Genomic DNA, 22,675 nt, shown 5'->3' on the forward strand with positions numbered 1-22,675 from the left:
TAATATGTCACTGCATTGATAATACTATATTTTCATATAATAAAGTTCTGTTTGCTATTTTAACATATAGCATACTTTGTATTTTATTTGTGTAATTATTGTACACTGGAGCTGTTCTCCATGTGCCACTGCTGAAAAGGGGCTATCATGCCCAGTCTGACTTTCCAGGTGAACAAATGTGCAATAAAATAAAATAAATATCCAACTGAGAAACATCTCAGAGAATTTAACCAAGAAGATAAGGTATTACAGCTAATGCCACTCATGGAATGCAAATTTCTTTCTAATGGCAGGGGCCACTTGAGGTGATTGCAATGATAAATGCAGTGAACTCTAAGGCTATACACCCTTGAAAGAGGATGACAGAGTGAAAATCTGTCACATTAATGTACAAAAGCCATGGACTAAAGTAGACAATTTTTTCAGGTAGGTAATTCAAGTTCGTACTGGAGAGCCAGTATCTAAAGTACAACTAGAGGAATCCTTAGTACAACTACAAAGGCAGGAAATACAATAATTTATCTTAAGGCATAAAGGAATGGTTTTAGAAATTCCTTTGGAGAATTAAATTGATAGATCATAACAGCAACATCGCCTGGAATAAAAATTATTTAAGATTTTGAGAACCAGTCACAAAAATAGTGAGTGAAGTTAAAAAATGTTCAGGTTAGGCAAGATAAGTAATGCTCGTTCCTAACTGTAATGTAGTAACAGATTCCATAACAGCATCTCAAAGTTTAGCTATTCAATGCCCAGAATTTAAAAGTTGATAGAGAACCTAGAGAAGTCCAGGTACTTGACAATATTAGACTTGATGAATGGATATAGGCAGATGCCACCTACCTCTTCTGACAAAGATAGAACAGACTCTGTAACCCCAGGTGGACTAATTCAGAATAGCATTAACATTTGTCCTGCATGGAGCCTGAGACACATTTCACAGATAGTTAAACATTCAATTCCAACTCAAGATATGCTGCTGCTACCTGGATGGACATGGTCATAGTCCAGAAGGCACAGTTCTCATTTAAAAGTATAGGCAGTGATACAATCTATAAAACTTGAATGCTTGACTGTGAATGATAAGAAAAACAAATTGGGTGTTGTGAAAGCTGAATATTTTTTACAGGAAAAGTGGTGGTGTAATAAAAAGCAGAAGAAACAGAAGCCCTTAAAAAAAATGGTCTGCACTCTCCACTAAAAGGCAGGTGAAGGCTTTCCTTGAACTTGATGAGGATGATAGAAAGTGTGCCCCCTAACTGTAAAACTATCACCAGTCCTTTGACAGATCTCAGAATAGGATAAGCTCCTGTGCAGGAGCAATTGTATCTAGAGGTAGATAGAGCATTTAATGAATTAGAAATTATTCTATGCCATAAAACTGTGTTAGTGACTCCTAATTGTGTTAGAATTTACTCTGCATAATGACCTGTTTTAAGTAGATTTGGGGAGAGTACTATTCCAAGAAATGTAATGATGAACTCCATGTGTTCTATTAGCAGGAAATTGATCAATGCAAAAAGAAGATATTTTGACATTCAAAGAAGAGTGCCCAGCTTAAAGTATGTCTTGTATGTCTTTTTGTGTTCTTTTATGAGGCAGAGCCTTCATTTTAGGAAAAACTCATGCTTATTGATTAGTAGCCTAATGGCAGTACAATTTTGTGATAGTGAACACACCCTTTTCCATCGTTTTAATACACAATATCCCACACGCCTGGTCTAGCATGTCAAAATGCTGAGGAGTTGTAAAGGTACTAATCTTTTTTCTTGTGGGCAAAACCCCTGGTTTTGTGCTGAGTAGGTAAAGCATGTTGATTCTGGAAAATGCAAAAGAGTAGCAGTACTTTTTAACATTTATATTCATTTTAAACCACATTAAAAAAAACTTTAAATCAATTATTTACAATCTCATTTTTTGCACTTACTTAAAATTATTTACAAGTTACCAGCACAAAAAATGAATAAATAAACAAGCAATTGTTTCTTTCATTCTTTTATCTTTTATATTTACCAACTATTCCTATTATTTCTTTTAAAACCATAGTCTTATTTCAGCCAATATGTCATCCACTTCCTTTTTTTGGTATATGACAAATTCACACATTTTTTCATAGCATCCATATTGTCACAAACATAATTTATTCCATTTATCAAGATCACATTTCTTTATTTTATCATCCTTTTCATGTAATATATTCATATAAATCCTTACCATCTATATTCTTTTACAAACTTTTCCCCAAACTCTTTATTCTGTGTGCAATTAAAAATGTTTTTCTTTTTCTTCTAAACTACAGTCAACAAATTGTCTTTCCTCCATCACCTTATATTTCATATTGGCTTTCAGTAGTAATTTGTGTAATATGATTCACCACAGAAAGTCTCTGCTTCATAAAGATTTTTAAACTTTATTTTCTGTCTTTCATTGCCTTTTTTTTCATCTTCTTTTAACTCCTTCTATGGGTACAAAAAAATCTAAAATCATATTATACCATTCTTTAATTTTACACTCAAACTCACTTTTAACTTCCATAATTTCATTTTAATCTCATGTTCTTTTTACTCCATTCTGTCTTTTTTCTTTCCTGTTTTTTCTTCATGTAGAGTTTATATTTTTTACATAACATCTTACCTTTCATTTCTTTTTATCTTTCATGTAGCATTCTAATTACTCAGATAAATACATAGATGCTAAATATATCACTGGATGTTTTTTTTTTTTTTTTAATTTAAACCATCTTCCTCTTTTATATTGTAAATTATCATTCTTCTTACTAAATTCAGCCATCAGCTGCAAAAGAAGCTCAAAAATGTCCAATAACTATTTTTTCCATTTGAGTGGACAACATATATTTACCCTAAATGTGATTTTTTTCCTTATAGATTACTATTCAACATACTTCTTTATTGAAATGATAAATAAAAACTTCCAACAAGCTAATTTTTTATTAGTCCCAGTATCTTCTTCATTGACTTACTACCCTTCCATACTCAGCAAATTCCACCCCAAATTCTTTATTTTCTTTATTTTGAATTGCATTCAGTTTATCTTTTTATCTTGCCAAGTACCTTGCACTTCATTTTAACTGTGTTTTTTTTTAAGTTTTCAATCCTTATTACAACCTTCCTTATCCATCTCTTGTTTTTTTGGAACTAAGTCATCTGTATATGCCATATAATATAATTAGCAAATATAATATTTCCTTCCATCTCACATCTTACCTCCCTCTTTTCCTACATACATGCCTGTGCTATTGTATTATTGGGGTCTATATCACATAATCGAAGTTTAATAACTTTGAATACGGAATGTTTGAACCATTCTTTTCTAAGTTAAAAAACTTCGACTATGGATAAAAAACAAACAACAAAAAAAGAAAACAAAATAAACTGTTGTAAGCAGGGGAGTAATTCCCCCCTGCACCCTCCATGTGGGGGGCTGTGCCCCCCACACCCCTGCTACTTAAATATACCAACTCCGAGATCACACCACATTGAACAAAATGGAAACCTCCCCTTACGGAGATTTCCATTGAAACGCTCGAACTTCTGCACATTCAAACTTATGGTCTCAACCATATGAGGTTCGAATTTGCAGAAGTTTGACTATCTGATAGGAACCTGTATTATTGTACTAATATAAAAAAGTACATAGCCACCCTGTTTTACTTCCCTCTTAATACTTTTTTTCATCCATCTATTTAGCCTAACTTGTTTCCAGGAAATTTCATAACATTTCTTTATTACATTAATAACTTTTTCCTAAGCTATGTGCCTGTAAAATTTGCCATATTATTTCATGGATCACTTTATCAAAGGCTTTAGCTACATCACACGGTATCAGTCATACTTCTTTATATTCTTTCAGTATTATCTCTACTACTTCTTTCACTATAATCAACATTCATCTTTCACTTCTCTTTTTTTATACCATAAATCCCTTCTCATACTACAGTATCCAATACTATCTACATCCCTTTTGTATTTTCATAAATATTTTACAGTCAATATTCTAGTGATATAGGCTCCCATTTTTATATAATTTCTTTCATCCTTCTCCATATAAATGTTATCACTTATCACATTTTTTCCATTTTACCCTCCATTATACATTCATGTAGTATTAAAAATAAAAAAAAAATTAAAATTTCCCTTTGATCTTTAATCATTTCCTTATAATACTCATAACGTATACTAGCCAATCCTGGAATTAATTCATTCTTACCTTTTTTATCACCTTCGCTATTTCTTCTATTGTTATATCATTTTAAAAAATTGCTTTTTCAGATATTTTTTCAATTTCTATTATTCTTGCCCATCCATTTCCTCTTTTTTGTAAATTTTCTCTACAAAATTTTGTACCACCTATATAATATATTCTTATTAGTTATGTATCCTTTGCCATATTAGATAGCATCCATACGTCCTTTTCTCAGTTTTATTTATTTCCTTAAATAAGGGGAAACCTACTCTTTTTTTCCTTACATAAAAATTATATTCCTATCTAATATAATTTTTACTCCTTTTCTATTATTTTTATACTCTTCCCCTTATTTTGTCACTTCATTGTTCTCTTTTTCATAATTATGTAAATGTCTTTCTTTTATCTTCTATCTTTTTTCACACTGTTAAATATAGTTTATACTTCTGCTTATATATTAGCCTTCAGGATTGCTATATATGCATAACCAATCCTTGACCAGGGAATTATCATGGGAGACTGTGTTTTCCTGCCAGGTAAAAGACTAGTGCAAGATAAGATGTGGGGAGAAATATCTTTTCTCAAACGTTTCTTTTCCTTTAAAATATCCAAGTAGTTGAGAAATCCTGTTTCATGACAACCCAGATACAAATATGTGGATACTTTAAACCACCTTGATCTTAGCAGTCAGCACAATTGATGAGATGGTCTCATCAACCACCTTGCTTAGGTGTTAGACAAGCAACCTTTTATATTAAGAAACATACTTCATAATACCTGTATAGTTTCAAGGCATCTATATATAAGAAAGATATTTGTCTCTGCCAGGGTAGTTTCTGGTATTACAATTCTGATCTAAAGCTGCTGCTGATTGTATCAGTCAGAGCAAGATGCTTTGTACATATTAATGTGCCTAAACTTTCCATGCATTATGAAGCACATTTCAATGGATGAATGACTGTATCTTTCTTCATACAATAGTTTGACCAGCAAATTTATTTTTGTACTATCTTCAAACTTCACATGCTCTTTGTAATTAATTAATAACGCTGCAGACTGTAGGGAGAGGTGAACTTGAAAGTACAAAAGCTGGACTCTTACTTCCCCTAGCATTAAAGTAAGGCTAGAGTCAATCCAAGGGGTACTAGAAACAATGATAGAGTTACAGAAGGGGAACCATTAATCCAGTCTCATTGGAGAACAGAAATCTTTCAGGTGCAGACATGCAGGATTTCCCTGAGAACTTACACAATACTTAGGGCATAAGTTGAGTATGGCAAGCAGACATTTTAATCTCTTAGTGCAAGAATTCTGGGCAAAGCCATAAATAATGGGTGTGGAGGCAGGGCACAAAATCTCAAAATGAGTGCCAGATTTTAAATGTTGCTCTTAGAAACTTAGAAAGTTGATAGACTCATTGGTTTTTGCATTAGCATGAGTTTTCTGAAGGAGGTGGTGTCTGAAACTCAGATGTTTGTCTTATTTTAGCAACTTTAGTCGTCGATAATTAGCCAATAAATCACAATTTTTATGAGGAACAAACCAAAATTATGAGACAAAAATGTGGACATTCCCCAAAATTCTGGACATTTGAAATGTAAAATGGCAGGTATTGCATGTATGCATCTCTGTGAAATGCTGGGAATATTACCGGAATGCTTTCTTTAATTCCTCAGTAAAAATTAAACAAACTGAAGAAGTTACACTAGGTTTGCACCCCTCTACTGCTGAGTTCTTGTTTAACAGGGAAGTAATCACTCACTCAAATTCAGACAGTGCAATGAAAGTTAAACTCAGTGATCTGCTTTGCAAGTCAGTGATAACAGCAATATTAACAAAAATCATAGTGGCAGTTTTAGTCCAGAGAAACACTGTATTTATTAAAAGAAAAATATGCAGTTATGTAGAATACAAGGCTTAGATAATTGGAAATACTCAGGTATAATATACTGCTTTGGTATAACCTGACCGTATTTAAATGTTAGCTGTCCCATTAATGAAAGATTTGTCATGAACAACATGTAATACTTTTCTGCACAAGTCAGGGCTGTCATTACTGGACATAAATATGAACACAAATTCTATACAAGAGGAAGATAAATGATTTATCAGAACAGAATTCTGTGGGTTCAAAACTCTTGCTGCAAAATAATTTGTTGTAGCTTTAAGTATTTCCTTTATTTGGGCTGAAACATAACATAAGGCAGATGATGTAGACATTTATTAGTGGAGCAGCTACTTAGAAATGCAACGTTATTAAAGCAGAATAAAATAACCAACATTTCGCATTTCTGATTTCTGAATACTTATTTCTGTTTCATTTAATAAAGAATTTCAGTGCACTGATAGTGCCTCTAGCATATTTTTCTTATTTATTCTCATTGTTACCACAGGTTTGTAAAAATGCCTCAGCAAATTTAATATGCTTAGCATCATGACACATCTGCCCTACAGATAAAAAACAAATTCACTACTAAGGAGGTCAGATAAGTGTAGCTTTACATACTTGAGTCATTCAGCTGTAATTTTGTATATTAATATGTACTGCTGTAAAATGCATATCTGGATTTAAAAGAACATGGGAATAGTTCTAATCTGAATAACAGATTATTTTTGAAAGGTTTTTTGTGAATAGTGGGTATATGACCATTATAAATATTGTAAGACGTATGTAAATATTTAGAGATTAGTAGGCTAATATGCGTAATGAGAATTGTAGGTATTTCAACGAGATTCTATGTTACTGCAAGACACTCAGTGGTGGACTAATAGATATGCCTTTAGTTTTTCAAAACTTTTATTCTTTCATCTACTCTATTTGCATATATCAATGTATATCTAAATCAATATCTAGAGTAGTCTGTTTCTGAGTATGTGTGCGTGTCTGCATATTATCTATCTGTCTATATATGATTGTATATGTTTTAAAATACTCTGATGGCTCAGATCAATTACACTGCATCAGTCTATGTAGAACTAAAATCATAACTTTTAATTTTTTATCATAGGAAATCTGGGCAAAGCCAACATAATGAGGGTACAAAGTTCTAAAATAAAGGATAAATGTTTAAACATTGCACTTAGAAACTTGATAAAATAGGTTTTGCAATAGCATGCCTTTTCTAAAGGATATCAAGTCTGAAACTTGGATGTTTGTCATAATTTATTAAGATCAGTCCTCAGTGAGTTGTCAGAAAAGCACACATTTTAAGAGGAATTGACAAAAAATATGAGAAAAAATCTCGACATTCTGCAACAATGTGGACTGTTGAGAGGAGTTTCTACAATACCTACAAACTTTGTATCCTTCAAATCTATCTGTGATGAGGTAATCTGCATGAAGAGTAGAAACAGTAAGCTAATGAAATCTACCACAATCATGTCATAGAAGGAAACAAAACAATACTTACAGCACAATGACACAAACTACATAGAGTGTATTTGAATGTGTTGATACTATGCCCCCACATCTCCTAGTTTCAATATATACTAACTCTATGATTAATACAACTACAACAAAAGCAAATACTCCCAGTGCTGTACTACAAGCATCAGCATGGATATCAGCTAACACACACACACATTTACTACAACAACAAAAAGCAAGCACTTAACAAACACATATGCTGCTATACTTGTATGTAAACTATACCCCTCAACTGTACTTAATTCCTCAGTATTTACCAGTTTTGAGGGCAAAATAATGGGCTGTCACAAATTTCTGCATGGCTCTTTTAATTCACAATTTTTTTGATTTTTTTTAAAAACTTTTATGTTCATTCTTTTAAACTACGGATAATGTCCTTCATCACACATCACCAGTGTATCCAGCAATGTCATCAATGTGCAGGGGTGACAGGCATGACAACATCAGCAGCTTTATGAGGCAGATTGACTATCAGAGACTCGGACAGTGCTGCTTTAGGTGGTGGATTTGAATAGAGTCCACTTAGTGTCCAGCCTGCCCACCTGTATCTGCAGGAATCAGGAGTATAGAAAATGTGCTTACTCCAGTGGCTCGACCTCCTCCTCCAGGTAAGTAAAAAAGAATAAAAAAAAACTGCAGCAAAGGAATTTGAAAATAATTCTGCTGCAGCTGCTGCACACTTCTGTTTGTTAAAAATAGTTAACTTAGCACTTGCAGCATGGCGCTTTCATTCATGTGATGTGAATGATGTGAAAATGATCGGATCAGTTAGGCAGTACTTAGTAAGCAGACACACTGCTCATTTCCACAGGAAGGTTTAATACTCAGAAAACCTCAAGATTAAGTGCTTTCATCCCTATTGTAAAGACTTCATCAGAATTCTGATTCTGATGAAGTCCTTAAAATAGGGACGAAAGCACTTAATCTTGCACTTTTCTGCAGGGTAATTGAGTGAATAACTGTTAGTGTTTAAACCTTCATATGGAATCAAGTGGCATATCTGCTTCATTTGTTTTTGGTTTTGGTCTTTTATGCTGTACCTATTCCTATTTTAAATGTTTTTAGTTAGTACTTAGTACAGTAGCTGGTATTAGCTGGCCTGGACAGTGGACTTTTACTGCTTTAAATAAAAATGATTCATTCTTGTAGCTCAAGCACGCATGAGTATCAGATCCTTAAACCAGGATGCAGGGGTATCTGGAAAAAATGTATGATCATCCATTATTCCACTTGTTGGATGATTTAGGGATCTTCTCTGATGACCTGTAGCAATAGTATTCCAGTGGGTACTGTTCAGGATATTGCATTTATTTTTCTGATTTTTTCCCACAGAACCTGTGTTTCAGTTATTGAATGTGTGTAGTCCTTAGTGCAAAGTACATCGCCCTTTATTCTTAGTTGTAACTTGCTGTTATTTTGCATTCCTGTCTAAAGTTTAACTATCTTCAAGAAGGTGATTCTGTTACAAATTCAGAAACCTCCAGATGCAGTAGAACTGTTGATCATTGTCTGATTTTGTTTTCATACAATAATGCATTGTGGCATTTAGTTGACTGCCAGAGAGATTGCTAAGCTATGTGTATTTTAATAATGGAACCCTGTTAGAATTAAAAGCATCTGTAAACATATACACTGTTTACCGCACTTACTTTCCTGTTTTAAAAGTTAGTGAAATAGACATATCATGCAGTATTGCATACAGTCAGCAGGATTTAAATCAATGTCGCTGTTAGTTTTGTCATGCCACTGCATTTTTCTTCCCTAAACCCTCAGCCAGTGCATTTCTTACTACAGTTAATTAACTGTAAATTGTACTGATAATTTGCTTATTTATATTGGTTCTTGCCATTTATTTCCACATCATAACTACGTTTACCACTAATAAGTATGCCTACCAGTAACTGCGAACAGGGCCATAATTAGTATCAGTTCCTTTGCATAAGAAGACATGGCTTATACAAAGTATAACTTATAAGCATGACAACAAAACATGGCAGTCACCACCATACATGTTTTTCATTTAGCAAAGCTACAGGTGCCTGAAATCTGCTCAGTACTATGCAGGCTGATCCAGTTAATTTTGTATGGTTAGCTATGTGGTATTTGCATGCAGAGATGCCTTTGCAAATGTTTATGTCCTTGCTGGTGTATAAGTGTATCATCTGACCTGTAAGCAATGACTGCATGATTTGCTGGTACATTGTCAGTGAGCTGGCTCATCTGTGGAAGGCCTATGTCTGATTTAATTAAATAGCAGAATTAAAGAAACAAAAAGATAAAAAAGAACCTGAAATGTAACAAGAGAGAAGAAGGCCTTATTGTGCCCCAGTAGGTAGATTGGTGACTGGCTGGTTATATTTTGTGTTTAATATTTTGTCTGTCCTTCAATTTGTGTTTGAATTCTGGCATCCCACAATTCCATTGGTGTGGGTGGGGTTACATAATTACATATGTAAATTTTATGTTGATCAGTGTACAGATTTGTGGCCAGTTGTACCTACTTTTCATGGGCCTTTGTTCAGATTTCAGATGTTTCCCAGGTTGAGAGGTATGATATAAACATACACGTATAAATGGGCCACAACAAGCAGTGTATTCTCATCCACAGAACTCTACTTCAACAGCAAGTGTTTTCAACTGCTAACTGTAACAAGAATGCATTGGACTAACATTTAAAACCATTCAATTAAAGCAGGTTAGCAACATGTATAAATTTAAAACATAGAGTTCTGGCAGAGGAATATGGTTATAGTAATGTTTGTAGGGCAGGTGTTTTCTCAGGTTGGTAGAATATGTTATGGGCTGTAGTCATCTGGTTAAAGAGAATCAGTTGGAGGAGTTCAAGCCAGTTGAGTTGTCTGAGTGCCATGCAGTGGTGGGATCTAGATGGAAAGTTTGTAGCATGTCTGGCAACCTTGTTGTAACAGGATTCCACTTTTGCTAACTTAATTTTTCTTAGATATGTGAATATGGGAGATGCATAAAGCAGAGTAGAGATCAGGTGACATTGGGCGATAGAGGTTTTAGTGTTTTGTGAGGTAGTGTTTGATCCTATATAGAATTCCACGTTTTTGTGTACTTTTTTTTACTGTTTCTGATATGTGGATGCCAAATCTCATACTGGAATCTATTTTGCCTTCTAGTAATTTGGTATGCAGTGAAGGGGTGATGACAGTATTAAATGTGGTAGTGGGTACTTTTGATTTTCTGGTATGGAAAACCAAGAGTTATATTTTTTTGAGAGTTAGAATTAATTGGTAATTTGTTATCCACATCACTACTGACAGGAAGGATTTTTGAGTTAGTGTTTGAAGTAGTAGCAGCACATATTATTGTTGAATCGTCTGCATATTTTATGAGTGAGGCCTGTGGGGTAGAGGTATGCAGATTGTTTGTAAATAATGAGAAGTGTAGCGGGTCTAAGACTACTAGGGTCACTGGGAGAAGGAGTGATAGAGACTGTTGGCAACATACTGCTTGCTGATGCCCAGATAAGTAATTCTGGAACCAGGCAAGGGTAGACTGGCATAAGTTTAGTTCAGTGAGGGCATTTAGAAGTTTGTTATGTGAGACCATATCAAAGGCTTTTGATAGATCTAGGAAGATAGAGGATATGTAATTACTGTTGTTTCTGTGAAAGTTGACAGTATTAGTAAATGTCATTTGTGCTGTTGTAGTACTATGACATGAACAGAAGTCATGCTGAGTATTGGTTTGTAGTTTGTTAGCATGCAAGAAATCTGTAATTTGTTTGTGAATGATTCTCTCTAGTATCTTAAACAGTGGTGGTAAAATTGCGATAAGGCGGTAGTTTGACAGATCTCTTGATGAGCCTCCCTTATGAAGTGGTATAATGTGGGAGGTTTTCCGGATGGTGAGGACTTTGTGTTCTACTAAGGATCTATAGATTAGAATGGATACTGGGTAGGCAATGCCTTCAGCAGCTAGTTTTAGGAGATCAGCAGATAGTTTGTCTACAGCTAGTGTGGTGGGTTTTAGTTTCTTAAGCAGTCTTTTTGTAGAAACAGGATGCAGGGAGAAGGTTGTCTTGTTTTTGAGTGGCATAGAATTAGTTGTGATAGGAGAAGGGGTTTGATTGCTCGACAGGGCTAAACTTGTCTCAGTAAAGTATGTATTGAATTAGATAGAGATATTGTCAACATTATTACTGGTATTGGGGAGGTGTTGTGCTGACTTTGCCTGGTAGGAGAATATTATTTATTGCTGTCAAGAATTTTTGTGGGTTATTTTGATGCTTAGTTTGGATTTCTGAGTAATAATTTATTTTGACTTGCTTTATTTGTTTCTTGACTGTATTTCAAAGTTCCTGGTAGGTTTGTAATGCGGATTGGGATTTTGTTTTTTCCCAGTTCTCCCAGGCTTTGTCTCTTGTTTTTAGGAAAGCCCTAGTATCTTTGTTTAGCCACAGAGAATAGTTAGATTTAATCCATATAGACCTAGTAGGGGCTTGTGTGTTTAGATTGGTCAGGAAGGTAGTATTAAAATAATACCTTAAATCGCACTGGCTATGCCCCTGTGCAAACCCAGACTAACATCCTCCACTGTCTCCAGACTCTATTCTTCTCACTCACACAAACTAGTTATTCCTTTTCTACTAACACTATTGTTTGTATAACCTTTTTAAAGTTCAAATATGCTCAATTTTACTTACCTTATATATTGTTGTATGTATATCCATACATGATATGTTAACTTAGAAGATTTTTTCCTTACTCTTAAGCTAAAATGTATTTACTAGTATACTCTTAAGCAAAAATGTATTTACTAGCGTAAATTGCTAAATCTTAGTAATGTACTTATGTTATTGTGATTCTATTCTGAAGTGTGGAGCTTTTCTCCCCGGGCCTCCACTGAAAATGGACATATATCCAGTTGGACTAGCCCGGTCAACAAATATAACATAAAATAAATAAAATAAAAATCTACTGCCTTTTCTAGGGATAGGTAGTTTAAGTTGAGTCCAGTTACAGTGCTTAAAGATGTTTAAGAGGTTGTTAAAGTTTAGGTGATTTTTGTTTCTTATTTCTTGGTATATAGTTTGTTTTACTGGGTGAGTTCTTTTCCTAATTAGATAGGTTGGGCAATGGTCACTTAGGCTGTCTGGGAGACAGCCAGAGTGAGAGGGGAGGGTTGGTCTATTTGTTAAGATCTGGTCAACAGTATAGTAAATCCTAGTGGGTGTATGTATGAGTTGGCTGTAGCCATGTAGATTGATGTAGTTTTTGGAATTATGGGAATTGCAGTTGGACCAGTCTACATTAAAGTCACCCATGATTATCGTTTCCTGGGGGAGTGTTATTGTGGTCCAGTGCAACATATTTTCTAATGTTTGGATAATATCTCCTGTCAGAATATAGATACCTATTATGTTTGTATGTTTTTTTTTTTTTTTTTTGGGGGGGGGGGGTTAATGTTCAGTTTGGTAAAAACTACCTCAGCATTGTTGAAGTTTGGTGTATCTACATTTAGGATTTTTAATGAAAGGTGGCTTTTAAGGAGTTGTGCCTCACCTCTACCTCTTTTTCCTATTCTGTCTTGATGTATTATATTGTAACCTGGTGGGACAATTTCATTAGTGGAAACGTTAGGCTTTAGCCAAGTTTTGGTAATGAGAACAATATCGGCTGAGTATAGAGAGAGGTTGGCGTGCAACTCATGGATTTTGTTTTTGATACATTGTATATTAATATTTAACTGTTGGATATCATTTTTTATTTCTAGGGAGAATGATTGCTGTCTGAGGCTGAGTTGTTCCAATTGGTGTTTGGGTCAGGGTTCGGGTGTATGTCCCCACTAAGTGTTAATTTAGTTGCTGTATTAACTAGGGTTTTTAATAGTTTGAGTATGTTCTTATTATATTTCAGAGAAATGATAGAGATGTTTGGGTGAGGAAGAAGGAAGTAGTTTATATAGTGACTGGGTGTGACATTAAGGACCAAGCAAGCTACAGAAATACTGACAGGTTTAGGTTTTAGAGGGTAGATGAAGTAGGTAGAGAGGGAAGAAATGGGCTCTTCTAGGTTGGTATAATATGAGAAGCCATACGTTGCTAGTGTTAGAAGCATTAGAGTGATTGTATGCATATATGTATAGCTGGAGCCTAAAATGGGTTGGTGGTTGGGAGGAGAGTAGGGTTTTTGGTGTGAGTAGAATTTTGTGATAAGACATTTTGGTTTACAGTAATTTAGTCTAATTTGAATTATTTGTGACAGTACTTATAGAGGGCTGTTGGTTAAGTAGTGCAGTGTGCAGTGGTATTGTGTCAGGTGGAATGTCCTGATTGGATGATTTGGGTAGTGGGTGTAGCTAGACTAGAATAAATTTATGGACAGTAGGGGTGGGTGGAAATTGGGGTAGTGTAGCAGAGCAGACTGAACCTGAGCCCAGCGCAGGTGAATGGAGTGGGTTGGAACCTGACTCAGCTATAGCAACCTTCAAAAGAAAAAATATCAGTCGGTACTGCTTAGTGTTAAAAACTGTACATTTTTAGGGCATATAATAACTGCAAATGTAGCCTGTAGGTAAGGGGGTTGGTTGTAGGTTACAGGGAGACAACACTTCAAATGTATTGCTTGCTATAGGATTGAGCCTTGAGTCAAAGATTGTATGTAGATTGACTAGTCAGAAAAGCATACCGCTCAGAGAAAATAATGGGAAAAAGTACTTAACCTGTGGAAGCTAATCTAGGGGGAGTAAACACATAGAGGGGCATGAGTGGGGGGTATCAATAGCAATCCAGTGATGTGCTGCAGCTAATTATGGGACACACATAATAACAGAAGCAGTTTTAAATTAAGAACATACATAAACTTGATGGTAACAGCAGTGCCTTTACCCAAGTGCAGTGGCGTATTTCAGGTACACACAGCGAATTCTGTCACAGAGCCAGGGGCTTGCAGAAGTAGATGTTTAGCTGGTTTGGGACCTATGAAGAGGGAAAGAGAGGGAAATGTGATCATTCAGATGTTAGAATAGTATACAGATATGCATTTTACTAGATAAGAGAGACAAAAGAATAGAAAGGAGCAGAGTAAATTATGGAAGTGAGCTGTCATTGGCATGACACAGATTAGGATATGAGGGGATAGGTATCAGAGATTAGACAGAGTGGAGAGGATAAGACTAGACGGTAGCAATGGAGTACTACTTCGAATTAGTTGTACAGAGTTTAAATAAACACAACAGTATAGGTGTATACATTACAAAAGTGGATTCATACTAAGCTCTATGTAGAACATACTCAATAACAAAATGCAGTCAGAAGCTTATTCTGTTTAAGCTACAATTCTTAAGTCAAACTGTATGGTCATGCAAGAAGTAACCTTGCTGTGTATTTGCAAACTAGACCCTAGAGCATATGGTATTGTAGTCTTGGGAGCCTAGGTTCCTTTTAGAACTAAAAATCCAACATCTGCTTAAAATGTCAATAGAATCCATAAAGCAACTAGCCCTTACAGTATAATTAAGTTGGCTACATTCACACAACTCCCAATAAGACAGTTTAGAAACCTTAACAGCCAGAGCTTCTTATTTATGAGAATTGCAACTGATATCAAACATGTGGATAAAAATAATAATATTCTGCCTATAGTCAACACAATTTTACATCAGACTTGTAAAAAACTAATATAATCTACCTGTAGTTAATGCAGATATGAAATACAACGCCAGTAAACCATAATTTAGCACTCACACATCACCAGAGTCTGCACTGGTATCTATTATGAACCGGAAATGCAAAGATGGTGCAGGAAGCTAATACTGGATTTTAAACCAGCAATGTGTCATGGGAAAGTTGTGCCCTATGGGGATTTATGGATATCTTAACAATGCAGTTGGACCTGGACTCAGCTATAGCAACCTTCAAAAGAAAAACAGTCGGTACTGTCTTAGTGTTCAGAACTGTAAAATTATAGGGCATGTAATAACTGTGAATGCAGAGCCTGCAGGTAAGGGAACTGGCTGTAGATTACAGGGAGAGAACACTTCATGTGCATTGCTTGCTATAGGATTGAGCCTTAGGTTAAAGATCATATGTAGATTGCCTTGTCAGAGAAGCATGCAGCTCATAGAAAATAGTGAGAAAAAGTACTCAATGTATGGAAGCTAATCTAGGGGGAGTAGAGACATACAGGGGGTGAGTGGGGATATCAAGAGTGACCCGGTGATGTACTGCAGCTTATTATGGGACACTCAGTTAATAACAGAAGCAGTTTTAAATTCAGTACATACATAAACTTGATGGTGACGGCAATGGCTTTGTTGAGGTGCCCTGGTATATTTCAGGTACATGCAGCAAGTTCTATCGCACCACCTGGGGCTTGCAGAAGTAAAAGTTTAGCTGGTTTCTGACATAAAAATGGTGGTAACAGCAATGGCTTTGCCGAGGTGCAGTGGCGTATTTCAGGTACATGCAGTGAGTTTTATTGCACAGCCTGTGGCTTGCAGAAGTAAAGATTTGGATGTTTGGGGGACTGTAGTTAGTGTAGATATGCATTACAATGCCCATAAACCATAATTTAGCACTCACACATCACCAGAGTCTGTGCTGGTATCTATTATGAACCCAGCGTTTGTATATAATGAAATTAACATGGCTATACACAGTCACACTTGGAAGACTTATGGCAAGGGGTGGACTGTACAGCTTGTATTATTAATATTTTAAAAAAATAAAGGGAGTTATATTTTATGCAGGAATATCTTTACTCGGACACCCTAAAGAAAGTGTAGAAAAATGTGGACCCAACAAAGAGAGAGTCACAGCAGAAACACATCAGGAGAGTTATGCTAGAGGAGGTGGGAGAGGAGGGTACTATGTTTTTGTTGTGGGAAGGACCCCTGTATTTTTACAATTTTTTTTTTTTTTTATATAAGAGGGTAGTTTGGGTGAGAAGTAGGTAAACAGTGTAGCACAGAGGATAAGGGAAGGAGGGGGATAATGATGAATAGTGCCCAACAACATTTCCTAGTCCTATAGGCCTCAAATGTTTCAACTTCTATAAAGGATTGCAATGAAAGCTCCACATGTTGAGGAAGCAGGGGCCTAGGATGGCATGGTGGTCAGATCCTACTGTGTTAGCGAATCTTCCACCCAGTGAAGTGGAACCTCAATTGGTTGAAACTGTCTGCCAATGACCTGTTCCATCACATTCTCACCCAAGTCCCAAAGCCCCAGCTTTCCCAATCTGCCACATGCCAGGATACCCACATGATCAGAGCCACTGAACAAACCCTGTAATCATGTCCCCTGGATGAGCAGAGGGTGAATGATCCCTAATCTGGGAGGTATGCAGCTGAGCTGCTCCTCAGGAATTTGGATTTAATAGAAATGAGAAAAATAAAATAATGACAGACAAAGGAATATATAATTAAACTAAGAAAAGAGAGAAAAAAGGGGAGGCAAAGTAAAAATGCACACAATTGACACACAATATGTTACACAACATTCAATTTCTTACTTTAAAACTATTTCATTTTCATAAATCTTTATTGAAGCAAAACAGAATATATGCCAGGTTCTTATGCATACATGCAAAAAATGATATGGGAAGTACTTGTGCATACTTTTACATTTTGCACTCTGCTGTAGTTACATAAATGATAATACATGTCATATTTCTGCTTAACATGAATTTGTGTATAATACTGCAGTGAAAAGATCCTTTATAAATACTTCTACTTATATCTATAGTAAAATAAGTTAAAGACAGCATACTGCATTTATACAATGATAGATGTCTTTTAGATTTAGTTGAAATAATGTACTGAAAGCAATGAAGGCCTTCATTTACCATCCTTTATAAATAATTCCACTTACACAGGAATAATGAAATTAGTAAAACACAGAATGCTGCAGCTATACATTTACCTATCTTTTAGATTTGGTTGCAATAATGCACTAAAAGCAATGTAGGCTTTCATTTACATTATTTATAAAATACAAAGAGTAAGGAAATTATTTAAAAGACAGAATACTGCATTTACTACTTTATTCAAACAGTAGCTTAAACCATTTTGGTGAGTTTCTTGCCTTACTGGGACATATTATACATAATCTCTTTATCTGCTTTACAGAAACCACACAAGACAATTGTCATTTACCTGTATTTCACTTTTTTTCCTTAACATTTCTGATATAACTGCTAATACTATGCAAAGCAAACCAAGGTTTTTCATTTACTACTCTGTTTAGTACAAGTTTGTTAAAATATTTATTCATACCTGAATTATCATACTATGCCATTATTTCCAATAATGCAAGTTATAAATAGTAGGAATGCATCTTCCTTTGAATTGTTACACTTTATATGTGGGCACAGCTCGAGTGTTTTCTGGGACAGATGTTGTCTGGAATCTTTCTATACTCTTTTTCTGTCGATGGTTTGCATACCTAAATTGCAATTTCATGTAACAGTTTTTGAATTTTTGTTTGGACAGAAGCTAAAGCTGTACACACACACGCACGGCAAAATTAAACAATTGTAGGAAGTCTTCCCTTCTTTTCAGTTTGACCCTCATTGAACAAAACATATTTACTGTTACAGATGGATTCAGGAAAATAATGTGCTTTGATAGTTTTCTGCCTAATACCTGTAAGTGTATAAGGGAATGGTTTAAAAATGTATTCAGAAGTAATATGGTTGGTGGGGGCGTGACCAAGGATGAACACAGGATAGCAGCAGATTTCTTCAGCTCCACCAATTTCATTACACTGATAGGAATTAATTACTTAAAAAATTAATTTTTGAAGTAATTTTCTTTCTAAATATGTTTGTTTTATATAGTTCTTGAACTATATCTAAAAAAGAAAGGAAATTTTAACAATATTCCTGTCAGAAATCACTTTGGAAATTTTCCTGTCAGTTTATCAGTCTGAAATGAGTTTCAGTAAGACAAATTCTCAAGACTCCAGCATCAAGAAAGAACTTCAGTCTCTGATAACTATAATCCAGCAACTTACTGCTAAGATGGATAAAATGGATACTAAAATTGATACCTTCACAGAAAAACTACAAAACAAATAGACTTGTTACATATAGACCTGCAACAACAGAAGATCCAGATGACAGGCATAGAAGAAGCTGTGAATGACATGGAAAATAGAATCCAAGAAGAGGAAATCAACATTGAGTTTCTGCTGAAACAAAATACACATTTACAAACAAAGCTGGATGACCTGGAAAATAGATCTAGGCGCAATAACATTAGGATTTTTGGACTGCCAGAAAATATTGAAGGTAACAATATTACTTCTTTTTAACAACATGGCTCCCTAAAACTTTAGACTTACCAGAAGCATTCTCTTTTGGTATCGAAAGAGCACATAGATCTATAGCTAATACTAACTCTAACAAAAACTATCCTAGATCAGTTATAGTTAGATTTCTATCATCTTTTGATAAAGAGATGGTTCTTAAATCTGCTTGGGCTAAAGCTCCTGTTAAGATTAATGAGACAACTGTGCGTTTTGACAATGACTATTCTTCCTTGGTAATAGCTAAAAGAAAAGTTTTTCTGACACTAATAAGGGAGCTTAAAAAAGCACAGTTTAAAACATACCTTCTGTTTCCTGCCAAGCTAAAAATCTTCCTTCCTGATGGTCCTAAAATTTTTGATGACTTAGACTCTGCTTTACTGTTTATCAAGAAAAATAAGATTTTGGATAAAATAGAGGAAATTGAATGGGCTAGTCCTTCATTAAAGAGACTGGCAACTGAAACTTCATGGAAGACTTCAGAGAAGAAGAAGAGACTAAAAAACAAATGATTTGTTCTATGTTTTTTTTTTTTTTTTTTCTCTCATCATTTTACTTCATTATTCTTCTTCTTCTTCTTTCGGCTTTTTCCCGGTTAGGGGTCGCCACAGCGGATCACCTTGTCCGCACATTGAATGGCAGTGGAGTTTTATGGTGTTGAGTTGCCAGCCCGGCGCCCAACCTTCCACAGAAGGCACACTCACACGCACACCTAGGGCCAATTTAGAGTGTCCAATCCACCTGCAGCATGTCTTTGGGATGTGGGAGGAAACCGGAGCACCCGGAGGAAACCCACGCGACCACGGGGAGGACATGCAGACTCCGCACAGAAGGCACACCAGCCGAGGATCGAACCGGAGAACCTCTTGCTGTGAGGTGGCAATGCTAACCACTGCACCACCGTGGCCGCCCTATTTTACTTCATTATTAATCTTTTTAAATATAGTTCCTGCATTTCCAGAAAGCCACAAATATTCTGAAAAAGATTTAATCAAAGTTATTCTCTGTGTGCAAAGAAATGTTTTGTTTCATAACCAGTCAAAATATCTGAGGAACTAATAACAAGCTATTATTCAATTTGTTTCTCTTTCTGAAAAAGAGAAGTAAGGTCAGTAATCTGATACATTTTTTTTCTCCTTTTCTTCTTTTCTTTGTTTAAACAATGACATTCTATTTAGATTATGTAGTGGGTAAAGGGTGGGGGAGGGCAGGGAGAGGAGAGTAATGAAAATATGATAAATGGAATAATAACATATTTATTCCTTGTAGAAAGTTTATATGTTCTTCAAATGCTATTCCTAATTATACTTTCTTGATTATACTGCTTATGCTTATTTGTAAATAATCCGTCATGCTTTAACTAATAATAATTAGAACTAAATAATAGTAAATAATATGTTTTATTTTTAACTCTATTAATATAAACAGTAATATTCTATTGTATATACTTCTTATAGCTTTCTCTTACATTTTTTTTATTTCTGCTTTACACTCTTTTATTTTCTACTCTCTTTTTCTTTTCTTTATTCTTTCTCTTTATTTTTTTTCATATTAATATATAGAAATGCTTTTGATCATATAGACACAGTAAATAATAAATTTGCATAAAAATTGAGTTGGGACAAAAATATTGAGTTTTATTACTTATTAATAACTTTGGGCTTAATTTCACTTACATAGAGGCTGGAATAACCTGTAAAATACATCGCGAAGGTTTTGTCATGTTTAGATGCATTTACACTGCTAAATGAATGTTTGTCACTAGTTTTTAACAAGTTTCCTGCCAAAATGTTAAGGGAGACAATCTGAGATGTGGGCTACCTCATGAACAGTGTCCTCGAGTTGTTTCAAAAGCTTCAACTCTCAGAATTCTCACAGAGAAGCTGAAAGCAGTCAATTTGACCTTTGACCCAGATATCACACTGACACATTGCAGATTCAGGAAGAACACTCTACCAGGAAGTACAACTGATGCAAATGCGACTATGTGAAGGAAAATGAACTCTTTAACATCTAAATGTGAGTTATTTTATATAATTACTTAAATATCTATGTTATAATTCATAAAATATGTCAGTTATAATGATTTTAAATGATGCAGTTTCTTGTAGTAAGTAAATGTCTTATTTTAGAAGGCATAGAAAATGAAACATTTATTCAAGTGTTTTTGAAAATCTACTTGACTGCAGCATACTAATCTGTGTTAGAAACTTATGTTCCAAACATATACATTACTATAACTCATTTAATTAATCTGATTGACAAGCATAAATAACTTTATAACTCTATTCTGGAAGAAATTGTCATGTTATATATTTTAAAGCAGTAGTATAGACATACAAAATACAGATGGCTTTTTTTACAATAATGCAAGTGTTTCTAAGAATTTGCATAACTATGCAGTATGATTTATAACAATTTCTATAAATATAATATTTTATTCTATTGACAATAATGAGTATGAGTAAAATGCTCATATACAAGCAATTCAATGTTTTTTTGGAAGCTGTTGACTGCATTTACATGACAGAAAAAAGATGCATCTTAATATATGTAATGTCTGAACCATATTAGCCAAAGTTTTTGATTTAAATGAATGTTAGAACTTATTTTTACATACTTTGAATAAATTAATATGTAAATATGCCTTCTTTTTTTTTTCTCTCTCTCTCTTTCTTTCACTCTCTCCCTCTTTCACATCTTTTATTTCTCTCTCTCCTCTTGGTTCCTAATATCAAGATTATTTGAATGCTATTTGAATACAAGTGTATTATATTACATAGATGTATATAGTAGTATGAATAGTTTTTTTTTAAAAAAAAGTTTATTTTAGTTTATATGATGCTGTTTTATCAAATGTCTAGTCTTGTCTTGCCAGATAATTGAATTGAAAGCTGTTAATTTAAGTTAAATATAACCAGTATTAAATTGATAAGGTGGTAGCTGAGGTACTGCTGCTTAGGGTAGGGGGTTAACTTGAGTGGTAAATACTACTCTAAGTTGGAGTTTTTAACTACAGGCTGGATGTAAGGTTTAATCCTTACATTATTTTCACTTGTTCATTGTTATATGTATATAGTTTTGACATCCACAATAAATTTTGCACACTCATTGTCACTACAAACAAAATTGAATCCTATACAAAATCCCATAAGAGATTCAATAAATACAGATATATTTAAAGGTACACCTAAAGGAGGAGATGTAACATTACGTATGTTGTTATTTGTTATTTTGATCATAAGATTCTTAAGTTTTAAAAATGCCAAATGACATCTTTAAAAGGAATTTCTTTAAACATTAATGGATTGAATAATCCGTGTAAAAGGGCAAGCCTAATAAGATACATTAATTTACATAAGGCCAACTTAGTCTTCCTGCAAGAAACCCATCTCTTGAAAAAAGATATTGATAAACTAGCCACAAACAAATATATAGTACTGGTTAGTTCAGAGCACACTCAGAAAAAAAGAGGAGTGGCTATTTTATGGAATAAAAGTATGCCCATTCCTAAAACCATTAAGTCTTATCAGGATGACAAAGGAATGTTTTGTATGGTTACAATACAAATGAATGGGAAGACTTACACTTTAATTAATGTATATTGGATACCTGGAATTGGTATTAATACAGTGAAACATCATCTTGATAAGATCATATAATTCTCTATAGGAGATATTATTTTAGCTGGTGACTTTAATTGTATACTACATGAAAGTGATACTACCACTATAGGAAAAAGAAGAATTACATCTAATGCAAAACAT

This window comes from Protopterus annectens, chromosome 8.part1 (assembly GCF_019279795.1).
Source record: "Protopterus annectens isolate FY-2018-M chromosome 8.part1, PAN1.0, whole genome shotgun sequence".
NCBI classification, from domain to species: Eukaryota; Metazoa; Chordata; order Ceratodontiformes; family Protopteridae; genus Protopterus; species Protopterus annectens.